The sequence below is a fragment of the Tachypleus tridentatus genome, chromosome 11 (assembly GCF_004210375.1).
Source record: "Tachypleus tridentatus isolate NWPU-2018 chromosome 11, ASM421037v1, whole genome shotgun sequence".
NCBI lineage: Eukaryota > Metazoa > Arthropoda > Merostomata > Xiphosura > Limulidae > Tachypleus > Tachypleus tridentatus.
The window spans coordinates 13,172,733-13,190,474 of NC_134835.1; the positions used below are offsets into that span (position 1 = coordinate 13,172,733).

At 32.8% G+C, this 17,742-nt stretch overlaps 1 pseudogene across 1 annotated transcript in view; it reads right to left on the reverse strand.

The window, feature by feature from the left end:
- LOC143231677 (neural cell adhesion molecule 2-like) overlaps positions 1-17,742 on the reverse strand; it is a 166,678-nt pseudogene that overhangs the window by 110,825 nt on the left and 38,111 nt on the right. The window lies entirely within an intron of this gene.

A 17,742-nucleotide genomic window follows, 5' to 3' on the forward strand; every position in this document is an offset into this window, starting at 1 on the left:
GATCAAGCTTTTCACACGAGAAACAACAATAATGTTATGATGGAATCAAGCTTTTCACACGAAAAACAACAATAATGTTATGATGGGATCAAGTTTTTTACACGAGAAACAACAATAATGTTATAATGGGATCAAGCTTTTCACACCAGAAACAACAATAATGTTATGATGGAATCAAGCTTTTCACACGAGAAACAACAATAATGTTATGATGGGATCAAGCTTTTCACACGAGAAACAACAATAATGTTATGATGGAATCAAGCTTTTCACACGAGAAGCAACAATAATGTTATGTTGGGATCAAGCTTTTCACACGAGAAACAACAAAAGTGTTATGATGGGATCAAGCTTCTCACACGAAAAACAACAATAATGTTATGTTGGGATCAAACTTTTCACATGAAAAAACAACAATAATGTCATGATGGGATCAAGCTTTTCACACGAGAAACAACAATAATGTTATGATGGGATCAATCTTTTCTCACGAAAAACAACAATAATGTTATGTTGGGATCAAGCTTTTCACACGAGAAACAACAATAATGTTATGTTGGGATCAAGCGTTTCACATGACAAAACAACAATAATGTTATGATGGGATTAAGCTTTTCACACGAGAAACGACAATAATGTTATGATGAGATCAAGCTATTCTCACGAAAAACAATAATAATGTTATGTTGGGATCAAGCTTTTCACACGAGAAACAACAATAATGTTAGGATGGAATAAAGCTTTTCACACGAGAAATAACAATAATGTTATGATGGGATCAAGTTTTTTACACGAGAAACAACAATAATGTTATAATGGGATCAAGCTTTTCACACCAGAAACAACAATAATGTTATGATGGAATCAAGCTTTTCACACGAGAAACAACAATAATGTTATGATGGGATCAAGATTTACACATGAAAAACAACAATAATGTTATGATCGAATCAAGCTTTTCACACGAATAACAACAATAATGTTATGTTGGGATCAAGCTTTTCACACGAGAAACAACAATAATGTTATGATGGGATCAAGCTTTTCTCACGAAAAACAACAATAATGTTATGTTGGGATCAAGCGTTTCACATGAAAAAACAACAATAATGTTATGATGGGATCAAGCTTTTCACACGAGAAACAACAATAACGTTATGTTGGGATCAAGCTTTTCACACGAGAAACAACAATAATGTTATGATGGGATCAAGCTTTTCACACCAGAAACAACAATAATGTTATGATGGAATCAAGCTTTTCACACGAGAAACAACAATAATGTTATGATGGGATCAAGCTTTTCACACGAGAAACAACAATAATGTTATGATGGAATCAAGCTTTTCACACGAGAAGCAACAATAATGTTATGTTGGGATCAAGCTTTTCACACGAGAAACAACAATAATGTTATGTTGGGATCAAGCTTTTCACATGAAAAACAACAATAATGTTATGATGGGATCAAGCTTTTCACACGAGAAACGACAATAATGTTATGATGAGATCAAGCTATTCTCACGAAAACAAAAATAATGTTATGTTGGGATCAAGCTTTTCACACGAGAAATAACAATAATGTTATGATGGGATCAAGTTTTTTACACGAGAAACAACAATAATGTTATAATGGGATCAAGCTTTTCACACCAGAAACAACAATAATGTTATGATGGAATCAAGCTTTTCACACGAGAAACAACAATAATGTTATGATGGGATCAAGATTTACACATGAAAAAACAACAATAATGTTAAGATGGAATAAAGCTTTTCACACGAATAACAACAATAATGTTATGTTGGGATCAAGCTTTTCACATGAAAAAACAATAATAATGTTATGATGAGATCAAGCTTTTCACACGAGAAACAACAATAATGTTATGATGGGATCAAGCTTTTCTCACGAAAAACAACAATAATGTTATGTTGCGATCAAGCGTTTCACATGAAAAAACAACAATAATGTTATGATGGGATCATGCTTTTCACACGAGAAACAACAAAAGTGTTATGATGGGATCAAGCTTTTCTCACGAAAAACAACAATAATGTTATGTTGGGATCAAGCTTTTCACATGAAAAAACAACAATAATGTCATGATGGGATCAAACTTTTCACACGAGAAACAACAATAATGTTATGATGGGATCAAGCTTTTCTCACGAAAAACAACAATAATGTTATGTTGGGATCAAGCTTTTCACACGAGAAACAACAATAATGTTATGATGGGATCAAGCTTTACACACGAAAAACAACAATAATGTTATGTTGGGATCAAGCTTTTCACACGAATAACAACAATAATGTTATGATGGGATCAAGCTTTATACACCAGAAACAACAATAATGTTATGATGGGATAAAGCTATTCTCACGAAAAACAACAATAATGTTATGTTGGGATCAAGCTTTTCACACGAGAAACAACAATAATGTTATGATGGGATCAAGCTTTTCACACGAAAAACAACAATAATGTTATGATGGGATCAAGCTTTACACACGAAAAACAACAATAATGTTATGTTGGGATCAAGCTTTTCACTCGAATAACAACAATAATGTTATGATGGGATCAAGCTTTATACACCAGAAACAACAATAATGTTATGATGGGATAAAGCTATTCTCACGAAAAACAACAATAATGTTATGTTGGGATCAAGCTTTTCACACGAGAAACAACAATAATGTTATGTTGGGATCAAGCTTTTCACACGAGAAACAACAATAATGTTATGTTGGGATCAAGCTTTTCACACGAGAAATAACAATAATGTTATGTTGGGATCAAGCTTTTCACACGAGAAACAACAATAATGTTATGATGGAATCAAGCTTTTCACACGAAAAACAACAATAATATTATGATGGGATCAAGCTTTTCACTTGAAAAACAACAATAATGTTATGATGGCATCAAGCTTTTCACACGAAAAACAACAATAATGTTATAATGGGGTCAAGCTTTTCACACGAATAACAACAATAATGTTATGATGGGATCAAGCTTTATACACCAGAAACAACAATAATGTTATGATGGAATCAAGCTTTTCACACGAGAAACAACAATAATGTTATGTTGGGATCAAGCTTTTCACACGAGAAACAACAATAATGTTATGTTGGGATCAAGCTTTTCACATGAAAAAACAACAATAATGTTATGATGGGATCAAGCTTTTCACACGAGAAACAACAATAATGTTATGATGGGATCAAGCTTTTCACACCAAAAACAACAATAATGTTATGATGGGATCAAGCTTTTCACACGAAAGACAACAATAATGTTATGATGGGATCAAGCTTTTCACACGAAAAACAACAATAATGTTGTAATGGGATCAAGCTTTTCACACGAATAACAACAATAATGCTGTGATGGGATCAAGCTTTCCACACCAGAACAACAATAATGTTATGACACGAAATTGTCGGTAAAATGAACAGGATCAACATTTTCATCAATATAACGAAGATAATGTTAAGACACGTAATCGTGTATGATATAACTGGTGTTGGGTTTACCACTCACCTAAAAACAATAATATTGTGACACGTCGTTGTTAATGAAATAACTGGTATCAGGCTTTTAGCAAACATTAAACTAACAACATTTTCACAAGCTATTGTCACTGAAATTACTAGGATAAAGTTATTCACAAAGTAATACCAGTATACTTATCATACGCTATAGTCACTGTAGTTCATACGACCAGGCTTTTCATAAAAATAGCAACAATAATTCTGTCACACGACACTGTTAGAGAATTACTAGGATATAGTTTTTCACAAATATAATGTTCTGATTCGCCATTGTTAGAAAAGTGACTAGAATCAGGCTTTTCACACACCATTCTAAATAAAATGACTTGGAACAACTTTGGCTTGAATTTCGCACGAAGCTACATGACGGCTATCTGCGCTAGTCCTCACTAATTTAGCAGTGTAAGACTAGATGGAAGGCAGCTAGTCATCACCACCCACCGCCAACTCTTAAGCTACTCTTTTACCAAAATATAGTGGGATTGAGCGTTATATTATAACGCCCCCAAGGCTGAAAGAACGAGCATGCTTGGTGCTAGAACCCGTGACACTCAGATTACGAGTCCAATGCCTTATCCATCTGGCCATGCCGAGCCAGCTAGAAACAACCTTTCCACAAATATAAAACAATAATATTGTAACACACAATTGTTACTTGAAATGACACGGGTAAAATTTTTTACAATCACAACTATAATAACGTTAGTACATGCCATTGACCCTAAAATGACCATGGTAAGGCTTTACAGAAACATAAAAACAATTTTATCAGATGTCATTGGCACTCCATTGAATTGGACCATGCCATTATAAGCAAAATAACCCGGATCAGGTTTGTAATAAACATGAAAACAGATATGTTATCACATACCACTGTATCATACAGGATCAAACGTTATTTTTCTAATTAAAAACAATAGTTATTACACGCAATTGTAAGTAAAATGACAATGTTTTCCATAAATATAACATCAATTAGGTTATTACAAGCCATGCATAGTGAAATATTTAGAATCAGACTTTTCAAAAAACATAACAATAATATTGTTACGTCACGCTATTGCCACTGAAAATACTTTGGTCATTTTTTTCACATACATAACACCAGCTTAGTTATTGCCCGTCATTGTCACTGTGTTAACTAATAACATGTTTCTGACAAACATAACGACAATTATATTATAATACGTCATTGCCACTCAAATGACTAAGATAATGTTTTTCGCAAGTGTAACAGTTTGTTTGTTTTTGAATTTCGCACAACGCTACTCGAGGGCTATCTGTGCTAGCCGTCCCTAATTTAGCAGTGTAAGACTAGAGGGAAGGCAGCTAATCATCACCACCCACCGCCAACTCTTGGGCTACTCTTTTACCAACGAATAGTGGGATTGACCGTCGCATTATAACGCCCTCACGGCTGAAAGGGCGAGCATGTTTGGCGCAATGGGGATGCGAACCCGCGACCTTCAGATTACGAGTCGCACGTCTTAACACGCTTGGCCATGCCAGGCCTCGCAAGTGTAACAACAATAATGTTATTACATGCCATCGTCACTGAAATTACTGGTATCAGCTTTTCACAAACATAACAACAATAATGTTATGACACGAAACTGTCGGTAAAATAAGTAAAATCAAGGTATTCACAAAAATATTAACGATAATGTTATGACAGTATATTTTCAGTAAAATTACTACAATCAATCTTCTCACAAACATAACATCGATAACGTTATGATCCGCAATTATCACTTAAATTATTAGGATAATGCTTCTCACAAACATAACAACAATAATGTCGAAACACGTTAATGTTATGAAAATGTCGATATGAATTCATACGTAATTATAACGTTTCTTTTTTGTTTGTTTTATATCCAGTCCCTGGTTACAAACTCTCCCGGAAACGTATTACAAATAACAAAATATTGTATTTAAAATACAATTAAACAGTCAAACAAAGCAATTATTACATATAATATTTATTTTGTGCTGGCCAATTAAACATTAGTTGCGTTGTAGTTTTTTATAATATTATTGAATGGTCTTTTAGTCCTAATTCTAGCCCATGTTTTGCTTGTTTGATTTAACACTGATGTCTTGCACTCATCACAGTTGTATCAAATACATATAGTTTTGCAACACCCTGAATTATGAACTATACGGCTGTGGTTATTAAGTTACCATCGAAATATTAGAAAAAAACTGATTGAATATTACAGATAAACATTGTACTGTTGTTGAATTTCGCGCAAAGCTACACGAGGGCTATCTGCGCTAGCCGTCCCTAATTTTGCAGTGTAAGACTAGAGGGAAGACAGCTAATCATCACCACCAACTCTTGGGCTACTCTTTTGCCAACGAATAGTGGTATTGATCGATACATTATTGCGATTCCACGGCGGAAATGGCGAGCATGTTTGGTGCGACGAGAATTCGAACCCACGATCCTCAGATTACGAGTCGAATGCCTTTACCCACCTGGCCATGCAGGACCGATAAACATTGTAATGGATATAAAATATCATTAATAAAATTGGTTGTGTAAGACTGCGAAGGATTTTATTTATTTTCCTCAAGAAACAAAGAACTGATAACAAAATTTTGATGAGTGTTAAAACATTATTCACAGAATACACGCGATTATGTAGGATTTATTTGTGCTGCTAGTAAAAATTTTTACGGCAAAACTAAATAGGCTTAGATATTGTGTTTTCTCATTTATTTGGCTCAGTCAATATTCTGTGTTCTTTTTGTTTCTCCAAAGGAAAACTTAGTGGTTTATTGATTGGCAATAGACGTGACTTGGCTTTGGTAAACTTGACCACTACTTGTAAATAGAAGAAAAAGGCTACTTGGTAACCAATGACTAATAGTAAATGATAGAATAGACTTCTGTTTCTGACTGTTCCATCTTTTAGAAATATCCTTGTGTCTCACTACAGGCTGTTTCTGACATCTCTATATGCGGTTTATTTTAACTCGTTTTATTCTTGCAACTGAGATCTTGATAACATAGTCGTCCACTTCCATTTCACCTCCAGGCTATTTTGAAAACCAGTGTACTGTATTATAATTGAATAGAATCCATCTTCTGACATCGTAAAACACTAACAAAAACGGTATTTCTTACTTTCAATGTGTCTTGATAGCGAAATTGATTTTTCGTAGATTTTATGAAAGGTTCTAGCTGAAGAGTATCACAAAAACCCAAATAATAATTTATTATTAATATTCAAATATACAAGTAAATATTCAGGTAAGCCTATGATGAGTTATATTTCTCTTTACTTTTCAGAATTCTAAACTGAGACTGCATTACTGATATTTCAAGGATCTGGATTATTAAACTGAGACTGTATTACTGATATTTCAAGAATCTGGATTACTAAACTGAGACTGTATTACTCATATTTCAAGAATCTGGATTGTTAAACTGAGACTGTATTACTCATATTTCAAGGATCTGGATTGCTAAACTGAGATTGCATTACTCATATTTCATGGATCTGGATTGCTAAACTGAGACTGCATTACTGATATTTCAAGGATCTGGATTGCTAAACTGAGACTGCATTACTCATATTTCAAGGATCTGTATTACTAAACTGAGACTGTATTACTCATATTTCAAGAATCTGGATTGCTAAACTGAGACTGTATTACTCATATTTCAAGGATCTGGATTACTAAACTGAGACTGCATTACTCATATTTCAAGGATCTGAATTGCTAAACTGAGACTGCATTACTCATATTTCAAGGATCTGGATTGCTAAACTGAGACTGCATTACTCATATTTCAAGGATCTGGATTGCTAAACTGAGACTGCATTACTCATATTTCTAGGATCTAGTTTTCTAAACTGAGACTGTATTACTGATATTTCAAGAATCTGGATTACTAAATTGAGACTGCATTACTCATATTTCAAGGATCTGGATTGCTAAACTCAGACTGTATTACTGATATTTCAAGGAACTGGATTACTAAACTGAGACTGTATTACTCATATTTCAAGGATCTGGATTGCTAAACTGAGACTGTATTACTGATATTTCAAGGAACTGGATTCCTAAACTGAAACTGCATTACTGATATTTCAAGGATCTAGATTACTAAACTGAGACTGCATTACTCATATTTCAAGGATCTGGATTGCTAAACTGAGATTGCATTACTCATATTTCATGGATCTGGATTACTATTTTCATGAAATTTTATGTTATTTTTGAGGCTCGTTGAAATAGTTTAATGTGCACCTGTGAATGTTGCATAAAAAGTATTAAAGAAATGTAACAAAACATCTTTAGCACACACAATATAAGGCTTAATAGAGATTGTATTAAACATTTGCCTTCAGTGACAAATGAGGCAAGAAATATATCAGTGGTAAGAAAATAATAAGAATTTGAGTAATGTGACAAAAACAGTATGTAATAGTAAAATATGAAAAGGTGAGATAAACAACGACAGCAATGATAGAAAGAATAGAAGGACCAAGAAAAGAGAAATTAAATTGAACTCCGATCGATCAAGGTGAAACTAGAACTTTGACCTTAATCCATATATTAAATACCACCTTTCAACGACAATGAGGCTGATAAACACTTCCAACATTTTAATAAAGTTGCCGAAGAAACCTATACTGTTCTCTCTCTAAAAGATTTTACAGATCAGGATAAGGTTAAAACAGCTGTTCTCAAAGTATATTAACCTGTTCAGTGCCGTATACGAGATAACTCGTCCAAGCCGATCGGTAATACAGTGCCACGAACGAGTTAATTCCTTCTCAATAATACCTAACTTCAACGCTAGATGTCAGCACCATACATGCATTTGACCTACTTACAAATTGTTTCACTTTCGATCCAAAATGGCGTCACGAAAATAGTTACAAAATAAAGAATAATTAGAGTTGTATCGTAGGAGCTGAAATACTTGGCAGTCAAAAGGTTAATTAGTACTGGAGGATTATCTCCAAACATTTCGAGGTTATCTAAAACACGAAAACCAAACATATATTTAATTTTCCTACTAAAAAAGAGGTTTATTGTGATCGATTTTGTACTTTCGACAAACTAAGACAACAGTGTATAACTTTGGAGTTTAAAAATTGTGCACGTGACAACCTCAAAATTTATTTGGATGAAAAGAAAGTTGAAACAATAATGAAACAGTTGCTCTTTTAGATACTTACACTTTAATACATTAAACCACTTTTCATAAAAAGAAATTCTTACTATCTCGACAAAAATGTTTTTAATCCATTAAAGTTCAGAATTATTCTAAAAATCCAGCTTCTCTAGTTCGAAATAGTTTAACAGTTAGATTAAAAATTCATTTAAATCATCAAAACCTGTCTAACAATTTTATAAAAAATACCTGGTCATGTTATATTTAAGTATTGGTGTTTGGAAAAAGAATCAACACCTAGTATTCACATCTGGACCGACTTTCACACCATATCACCCTATGTTGTTGATTTGGCCACTGATATAAAGACTGATGTAGTAGAGAGAAATTTATACCTTTTATGTGTGTTGGTTAAGTGTCTTTGACGACTGATACTAGTAATCTCATACCCACACGTATTCTACGTGAAAGTAGGGCGACTCAGTCATTGTTTTTATAAGCTATACTGCCTGTACATTCTCTTTCTGCAACTGGTAAGTTTGTTATTAGTCAGGATATTGATGGTGGCTTTGTTAATGTTCCTCCTTATAACGTGTATTAAACATCAGACCTCGTTTAAAGACCAGTTGTGGCTAGGGTAAAACCTACTCTGCCAATTAAGGGTAGCATTATTGTTGGGAAACGATTTGGCTGGGGAAAAAGTTGTTGCTGAACCCAAAATGGTTAGTGATGCCGATCACTGTCTTATCTAAAATTGTTTGTTTGTTTGTTTTTGAATTTCGCATAAAGCTACTCGAGGGCTATCTGTGCTAGCCGTCCCTAATTCAGCAGTGTAAGACCAGAGGGAAGGCAGCTAGTCATCACCACCCACCGCCAACTCTTTTACCAACGAATAGTGGGATTGATCGTAACATTATAACGCCCCCCACTTAAAGGGCGAGCATGTTTGGCGCGACGGGGATGCGAACCCGCGACCCTCAGATTACGAATCGCACGACTTAACGCGCTTGGCCATGCCGGGCCCTTATCTAAGAATGGTATTGTTAAGAAGGATCTAGAAGTGTTTCCCTCGTGTTCTGTGGCTCGAGCTCCTGTGAAGTATTAGGCTAAAAACAAATGATAGACACGTATTCAGAAGACAACATTACACAGTTATCTCATACATTTTTGTGTATCTTACAGAGATCTTATAGATGATTGTCGTTTTTACCTGTAAGTAAACAAAACGTATCTTCAGTATTGTTGAGCAGACTGTAATTTCTATAAACTCTCCTCACGCCTGTAAACGTAACCAACGCGACGCACGAAGAGACTACATATTTTGATGTTTTTTTTTAGTTGGTATATTATAAACCTGGTTAGATACAACTGTGATTAATGTTTATTAATCAGGAATTTCAGATGTTTGAAGAGAAAGGTTTATAAATTTTGAATATTACAAACCATTTATCTTCAGTGGAATCATGTCGGACATTATTATTTTTACAAATACATTAAATAACTCCGCGGTGCAAAACTCGACGTGTGATCGGGCGAATGACGCAGAGCTAGTTAGCTTTCTGCAAAGTGAATTGTACTTACACCAACTCGAAATCAACTTGGTCATCCAGAACCTTCTATAAGACATCAAGGAAGTTCCAGACCAGAAAGAAAACTCGATATTGATTGTAAGTTTTAAAACCTTTGTACATAGATCATCATTTGTAATAAACGTTGTTGTAAACTGTGTTATTGTTTGTATATTAAACAATGCCCGGCATGGCCAGATGGGTAAAGGCGTTTGACTTGTGATCTGAGGGTCGCAGGTTCGAATCCTGGTCGTACCAAAAAATGCTCGCTCTTTCAGCCATGGGGACGTTATAATGTGACGCTCAATCCCACTATTTGTTGTTAAAAGAGTAGCCCAAGAGTTGGCGGTGGGTGGGGATGACTAGCTGCCTTTCCTCTAGTCTTACACTGTTAAATTAGGGACGACTAGCGCAGATATACCTCGTGTAGCTTTGCGCAAAATTAAAAAAAACAAAAAACTAGTATATTAAAATATATTTGTGTTAAAAATATATATTTATATATATATATATTTGTATCACTGTGTGTGTCAATCTTTTTGTCAAGAGTCATAAATTGGAAACATTTATTTAACTTTTAACTCTAAATTACAGTTTAACTCAGTTTCAGGATATCTCAACTGTAATACATAACAAATGTTATTTGTCTCAAAACACGACACTGACTCCGGGACTGACGTTTAGTCTCGCTTTAAGACAAGTGTCTTAAAGTGTCACTAGGGTAAGAAATAACTTAGTCATTGTTTGAATGAGTTCTACAGTAGGAAATCGCTAAGTTTACGGTCATACGATGCTAAAATCTGTTGGTTAAATATCTCGTGGTGGACTCATCAGATATTCCTATATGGCTCTCCTTTAATATCCTTGTTTAAATATCTATATTAAAAACACATGCTCAATATTTAGAAAAGTTTCGAAACATTTGTTAGGTTTTGGGGTCACGGCCTATGTAGGGGTTGGTTCTGATAATTCATTGAAATGGTTTTCTAAATATTACCTCAATAGGTCCTCAGAACTATACAATATGATAAAGTGTTTTCTTCTATAATAATATTTATGTACTGATTGAGTCACAAGTTTTGTAAATATCTATAAATCATAGCAATAAGTATGTACTTCTTGTTTTTCTGTGTTACTTGATAACAAAAACTAAAACAATGACACCAAAACAAATTCATTAAGATGAGGCAGTTTTGAATGGAACATCTGTTTTAATAAGTATCGTTAATAACTAGTAGTAATTTATAAAGCATTATGATTCTAGTGTAAACGGTTTTATAATTATTCCTTGAAGTTAGCTTTCTTACAGATATTTGATGTTACTACAAAAGGCAGAAATACAGGGTGAAACAAGTATTACAAGCCCATATTATATAAACAATAAATATTACATTTGAAACCTGACTGTATTTAAATACTTCTTATAAATACAACCTTTTTATGTCTATTGAAGGAATGCGTAAAAATAGCATATACGTAAAGAAAAACATTTACAAAAAAAAAAGGAAGTAAAGGTATGATTGGTTAATATCAATCCTTCAAAATGAATGCAAACACGACAGTAAGGATGGCATTTGTATCATCTGTATATAATAGCACAGGCAGGATTAACATAAGGCAATATGAATGGCATAGAATTGATTCTGTCTTTCTGTTTTAACATTCTTCTATACTATAATCACAGATCAGTCGTATCCTAGTGGTTAGAGATGTCAACTATGTATCTACGTGATTTGGGTGATATATAAGGTAAATGGTCAGATCAAACTATTAGGTCAGACAACAGCACTTCAAAGGTTGGTAGTGTGAGCTGTTGGCTAGTTTTCTTCCCTCTTCAAAATTCTTGCATATAAATCTTTGCTCTTCTAACTAGTTTCCCATTATTTTTAATACTCTTAGATCAACACTCAAATATTGTAAAGCAATCTTTACCGTGCTTATAAAAAATGTTCTGTAAAACATGTTTCAAAATTTCAAAGATTTATCTTATAAAGATTGATGATAGTAAAATTTGTCTAATGTAAACTGATTCTACCAAGGATTCATCTAATGGAGATCGATTCTACCATAGCTTTATCTAATATAAACAGATTTTACCAGAGATTCAGCTAATGGAGATTGATTCTATTAAAGATTAATCTAATGTAAATTGATTCTACCCATGGTTCATGCAATGGAGATTGATTCTGCCAAAGCTTTATCTAATACAAACTGATTCTACCAAGGATTCATCTCATGAAGATTGTTTTTATTAAAGATTAATCTAATGTAAACTCATTCTACCCATGATTCATGCAATGGAGATTGATTCTACCAAAGATTAATTTAATATAAGCTGATTCTACCAAAGATTAATTTAATATAAGCTGATTCTACCAAGGATTCATCTAATATAAACTGATTCTACCAAGGCTTCATCTAATGGCGATTAATTCTACCAAAGATTAATCTATTAGAGGTTGGTGTTTATACATAGGGTTTATCTAATGAAGATTGATACTGTCAAGGTTTATCTAATGAAGATTGATACTGTCAGGGTTTATCTAATGAAGATTGATACTGTCAAGGTTTATCTAATGAAGATTGATACTGTCAGGGTTTATCTAATGAAGATTGATACTGTCAGGGTTTATCTAATGAAGATTGATACTGTCAGGGTTTATCTAATGAAGATTGATACTGTCAGGGTTTATCTAATGAAGATTGATACTGTCAGGGTTTATCTAATGAAGATTGATACTGTCAGGGTTTATCTAATGAAGATTGATACTGTCAAGGTTTATCTAATGAAGATTGATACTGTCAAGGATTCTTCTCGTGGAGATTGATAATACTAAGAATTTACCTAATACAGGTTGATGGTAAGAAGCGTTTATCTTATGTAATTTATATCTACCAAAGATTCATCTAACTGAGACTGGTGCTATCAGTGACTTATCTAATATAGAATAATGATACAATCTAATAAGGATTACTGTTAGAAAGTTTATTAGTCTTTTCTTCAATAACGTATTGGCTGTAATTTATTATCTGTTGTATCATTTGACATTTATAATCCCCATACTTCGGTGTACTATAAAGAAGTCACAGGGAGCTTAGAGATGACAAGCTTGTCCTTATAGTTTGGCAAGCCTAACTTAATACTTTTGGTTAATATCGCTTATTTAGAACACTGCTGAACCACTACCATGTTTTAAAGTAAAATGTCTTATAATACTTAAACCACACTAAGTTTTATATCTAACTTATGAATTCAATTATTGAAGCTGGGTGAGTTACACAGAAGAATGTCCACTAGTGAAGATTTTTCTCGCATAAACTTCTAATGAACTTTAAGCCTCACAAAATTTGCTTATTTAAAGTGTATGTTTCGTTGTGTAGCAGCAGAAAACTATTAACACGATCACCACGTTTCGTGTAGAGTGTTTACAACTTAAATGTTTCTCATTTGTTTTTTTCTAGTAAAAACATGTGACAAGAGAGTGAAACCAAATCGTCTGACACAACCTTTATCATAATAGGAACAAATACAGAGCTTCAATTAATAACATGGTATTAACGTGCACGTGCTCAACAAAAATAGATGCAGATGTACAGAAACTTTCCTTTAGAAATCACGTTTCTGAAGTATCCTGGAGATAGATAGCATCTATTATTGAAGCTTTCTTACGTAAACTTTATAAAAAAAAAAAATCAAAGTGCCAATTTTAAAGGAATGAAACAGAACAGTAATTATTAGCAGGTGTTTGTTTTAATTAAATTATTTCAAAACGGGAAATTAATCACAATAAAACCAATTTGCAACAATCTAATGTCTATTGTTGAAGAACATTTTGCACATGATTCGTTGACTTTAAATTTTTATTGTAACGACTATTTTAAAAATTGAATTAATTCCTACTGTTGTGAAACAGACGATATGACCTCACCAGACCGCCTAATGCTGTAAAATAAAATGATTAATTATTTTTCTTTAGGATATTTTTAAGCACTGAAAATTTTAAAATGAGTTGAGACGACTCTATCAGGGCTGGATGTTGATTAGTGTATTCTCTGCGTTGGCACGAGTGTCACCCTATAAACACCAATTACTAAAACACGTGATTTTCATAGACAATGTTCAACTTAAGTAGCATATCATATATCTTTAATCCAACATTCTGAAGGAGATATTCGTGTCTATCGTAAATGATGATTTTAAGTACATTCTGAAATTCATGAGACACAGCGTGTTTTTATTCTATTTTAGACAAATTAAAGGGTTAACAATTATCTTTAATAGTAGCTATTCACAAAAGTTTTACGTTGCTGTACACCATTGAAGAACAATACTGATGGTCAAATACTTGAATTTATGCATCATTAAATGTTTTCAACATACGTAAACTCTAATGAAGAATCAAAGTTATATCGTTTGTGCATATTTTACGAATGATGTTCAACGTACATAATGATAATTCAGCTAAACTATTTTAAAGTAAACAGTATATTGATATTAGGAAAATGGAAACGTAATCACACAGTCACCACTTTTATCTGTTTATTATGAAACGTCTTTTGTGTGTTTAGATAGACTTTACTGGTAGGTAATATAGAATAAAATTCATTATGTAAGAGCAGAGGGACATTTTTAGAATTCGCATAATAAATAGTAGTTTACTCAAAGCACCCAATATCTAATGACTGTTCAGTACAGATTAATTCATATATAACATGTTGCATAATAAATAATATTTAATAAACATATAGAAATGCGCCTTTTGTATGTAGTACATATTGTGGTACCCTTAGCAACTAACTATTAATTACTGACAGTAAGAAATAAATGTTTTACTTTGTATAATCCATTACCGGTCATACAAAACACAAAGTTTATAATTTCACCTGAAATAGTCTTTTCATGAGATTGATCATGAATCAGCTATGGTGGTGGAGAAAGACAGATATCCAAATGAGGAAAATAATAGACTGTCATACGCCAAACATTCACAGTAATATAATGTACGAAATTAAAAAAAAATCAAACAGGCTAGTATTGAGGCAAAAAGATTTGAGGCAAAGTAGTTTTTAACGTTTAGCAGAATTACAGTCTCTGAGTTCTGTTGTTCAGAGAAAATGAAGTCTAAAGTTAAATCAAGTAGAATCCTAAACGTCAAGCATCACTGATACTGTGTGTCAGGTTTCCTTATTCTTATATAGGCTGGATTTTATTTTCACAGCAGGTGTATGTGATGTGTTGGCGATAAATTTGAACAATAAATGGACACCACATTTCACTCATTTTAAACTAACATATTCAAAAGAAGTCAAATGTATGTACAAAAATTCGTTTCACTGTTAGTTATTCAAGTTATATATATGGCTTTAAATTATTCTTTTTTTTATCACAATATAATTAGTGATGATTTCACTAATATTATGCCTTTGGTCACCACAGCTGTAAACAAAGCTTTAAATAATTGTCTATTACGTCAAACGTCCGCACAGGCTGGTTCAGTTACTTTAGAACCTAACTGACAAGATAAATTATCCTCCGTGGCTCTATTAAACTGCGAAACTCACTTTAAAATATCGTACGATGCAGTCTAAATTCACTTTCACTAACGTAACGTTTTCTAACTTTATATGACCTACATACATATATATATATATATATATATATGTTCAATGCTCAAATGAAGCGTAGAACATTCTACAACTAACGAGACGCTTTAGTGGAATAATATTTAAGCAAAATAAAGAAATACAGATGGTTTGAGTATTATTACATCGACTTACATTCACAACTTATGACTCTTACCAAGTTACGTAATGACATTTAGTCATCTTTCAGCACGCTTGTTATAAGATAATCATCAGATGTTAAATATCAAAATAATAACTTTAACACCAAACAGTCGTGCAATCCAACACTGTCCATCTTTTAGCCACATATCAGCCTAGGCTAAAATATAACTATAAAATCGTCAATGATATGCTTCAGTTATGAAATATGTATGTTCATAAATAAACGGGCCACTCTCAAAAAGAACAATAACTATTATACCTCCAATCCTCACAGGACAATTCATAAAACATTAAACCATCTTTTCAATTTATTTAAATAGGTAACAATCTAGTATGGATGTTAATAAATACAAAATGTCGTAAGCCTAGATCTACTGTGAATATTGCATGACATTGACTGTAAAACTAAGAGCAATGGGTTATAGGCTACAGAATTAGAGACGACAAACATAGATCCATCAATAGTCCAAAATGTAAAGAAAAGAGAAAGAAACAGTATAAAATCTGAAAGACATAAAACAGAATGACAGTTGAGAATGTTATGACAATCTGGTGAGAAAGGACTGGCAAAGATATAAAATATCCATAAAATGTTTATTTTCTCGCTGTGGCTCAAATGTGAAGTATCCAAACAGAAGCTACGTACAAGGAAGCTGACATATACAGATCCAGTCACTTGTGAAGATAACTCTACAGCAACCTCAGCCAATTGTGTATAGTATTTTAAAGTTATATTTGTTTATCTAGCCATCGATAAGACACAATGAGTACTTTCTCATCACGGTTCATAACCACATCATCCATCATGAGATCGTCAGGAGTAATAGATTTCGGCTCATTGAATGTCAATTTCATATAGACGTGAGAGAATCTATTCATTTTCGTATTAAAACCACAAACGTTTAAAAAAAGTTAATAAATCGCAGTGTAAATAGAAAAAAACAACAACATTCATACTGCACGTGAACCTATCCGCCTTCACCCTTGAACAGTACAAATCCATTTTAAGCCGCCCAAATTTTTTACTTAGATCGATGTTTGGAACTGATGCATTAATAAACACATTATTTTAATGATGAAAAGCATATTAATAATAATTAATATAAAACTGTTTATTTAAATTAATAATTCTTTATTACTTACAAAACCGAATAACACAAAAAGTGTTTATTTTTTATTATAATTATCAAAACATCACAGTCACAAGCTTACGTTAATGTCAATTGTCATCTTTATGTTCTTCCAAAACTGCAACAAAATTATCTATCTAACAATCGTGCATCTTATAATAATATTAAAGATTTTCTACCGTCGTGAATTGCTCAGTAATGAGGTTGTCATGTATAAATAGCACACTCTTCCTTACATCTTTCAATAAACCATTTAATGTACGAAGACGAAACGCGTGTAATAATACTTTGATAGTGGTACAAGTAATTAATCTCTGTTTTTATTTGTTTTCCGTTTACACAAATAAAAGAGTGCAAGATTGTATATATGTTATAAAAAATTCGAAGATTCAATCTAAAAGCAATGCAGTCAATACGACGCTTCCATTGACATTTTCAATTGATGTCTTATATTTATTCACATTTAGTGCTTGTGAAACAAAATGTCTTCTAGTACTCACACTTATAGCTAGTTTTTCTTACGTTGCATAGGCTGGACGTAAAGAAATATATCAC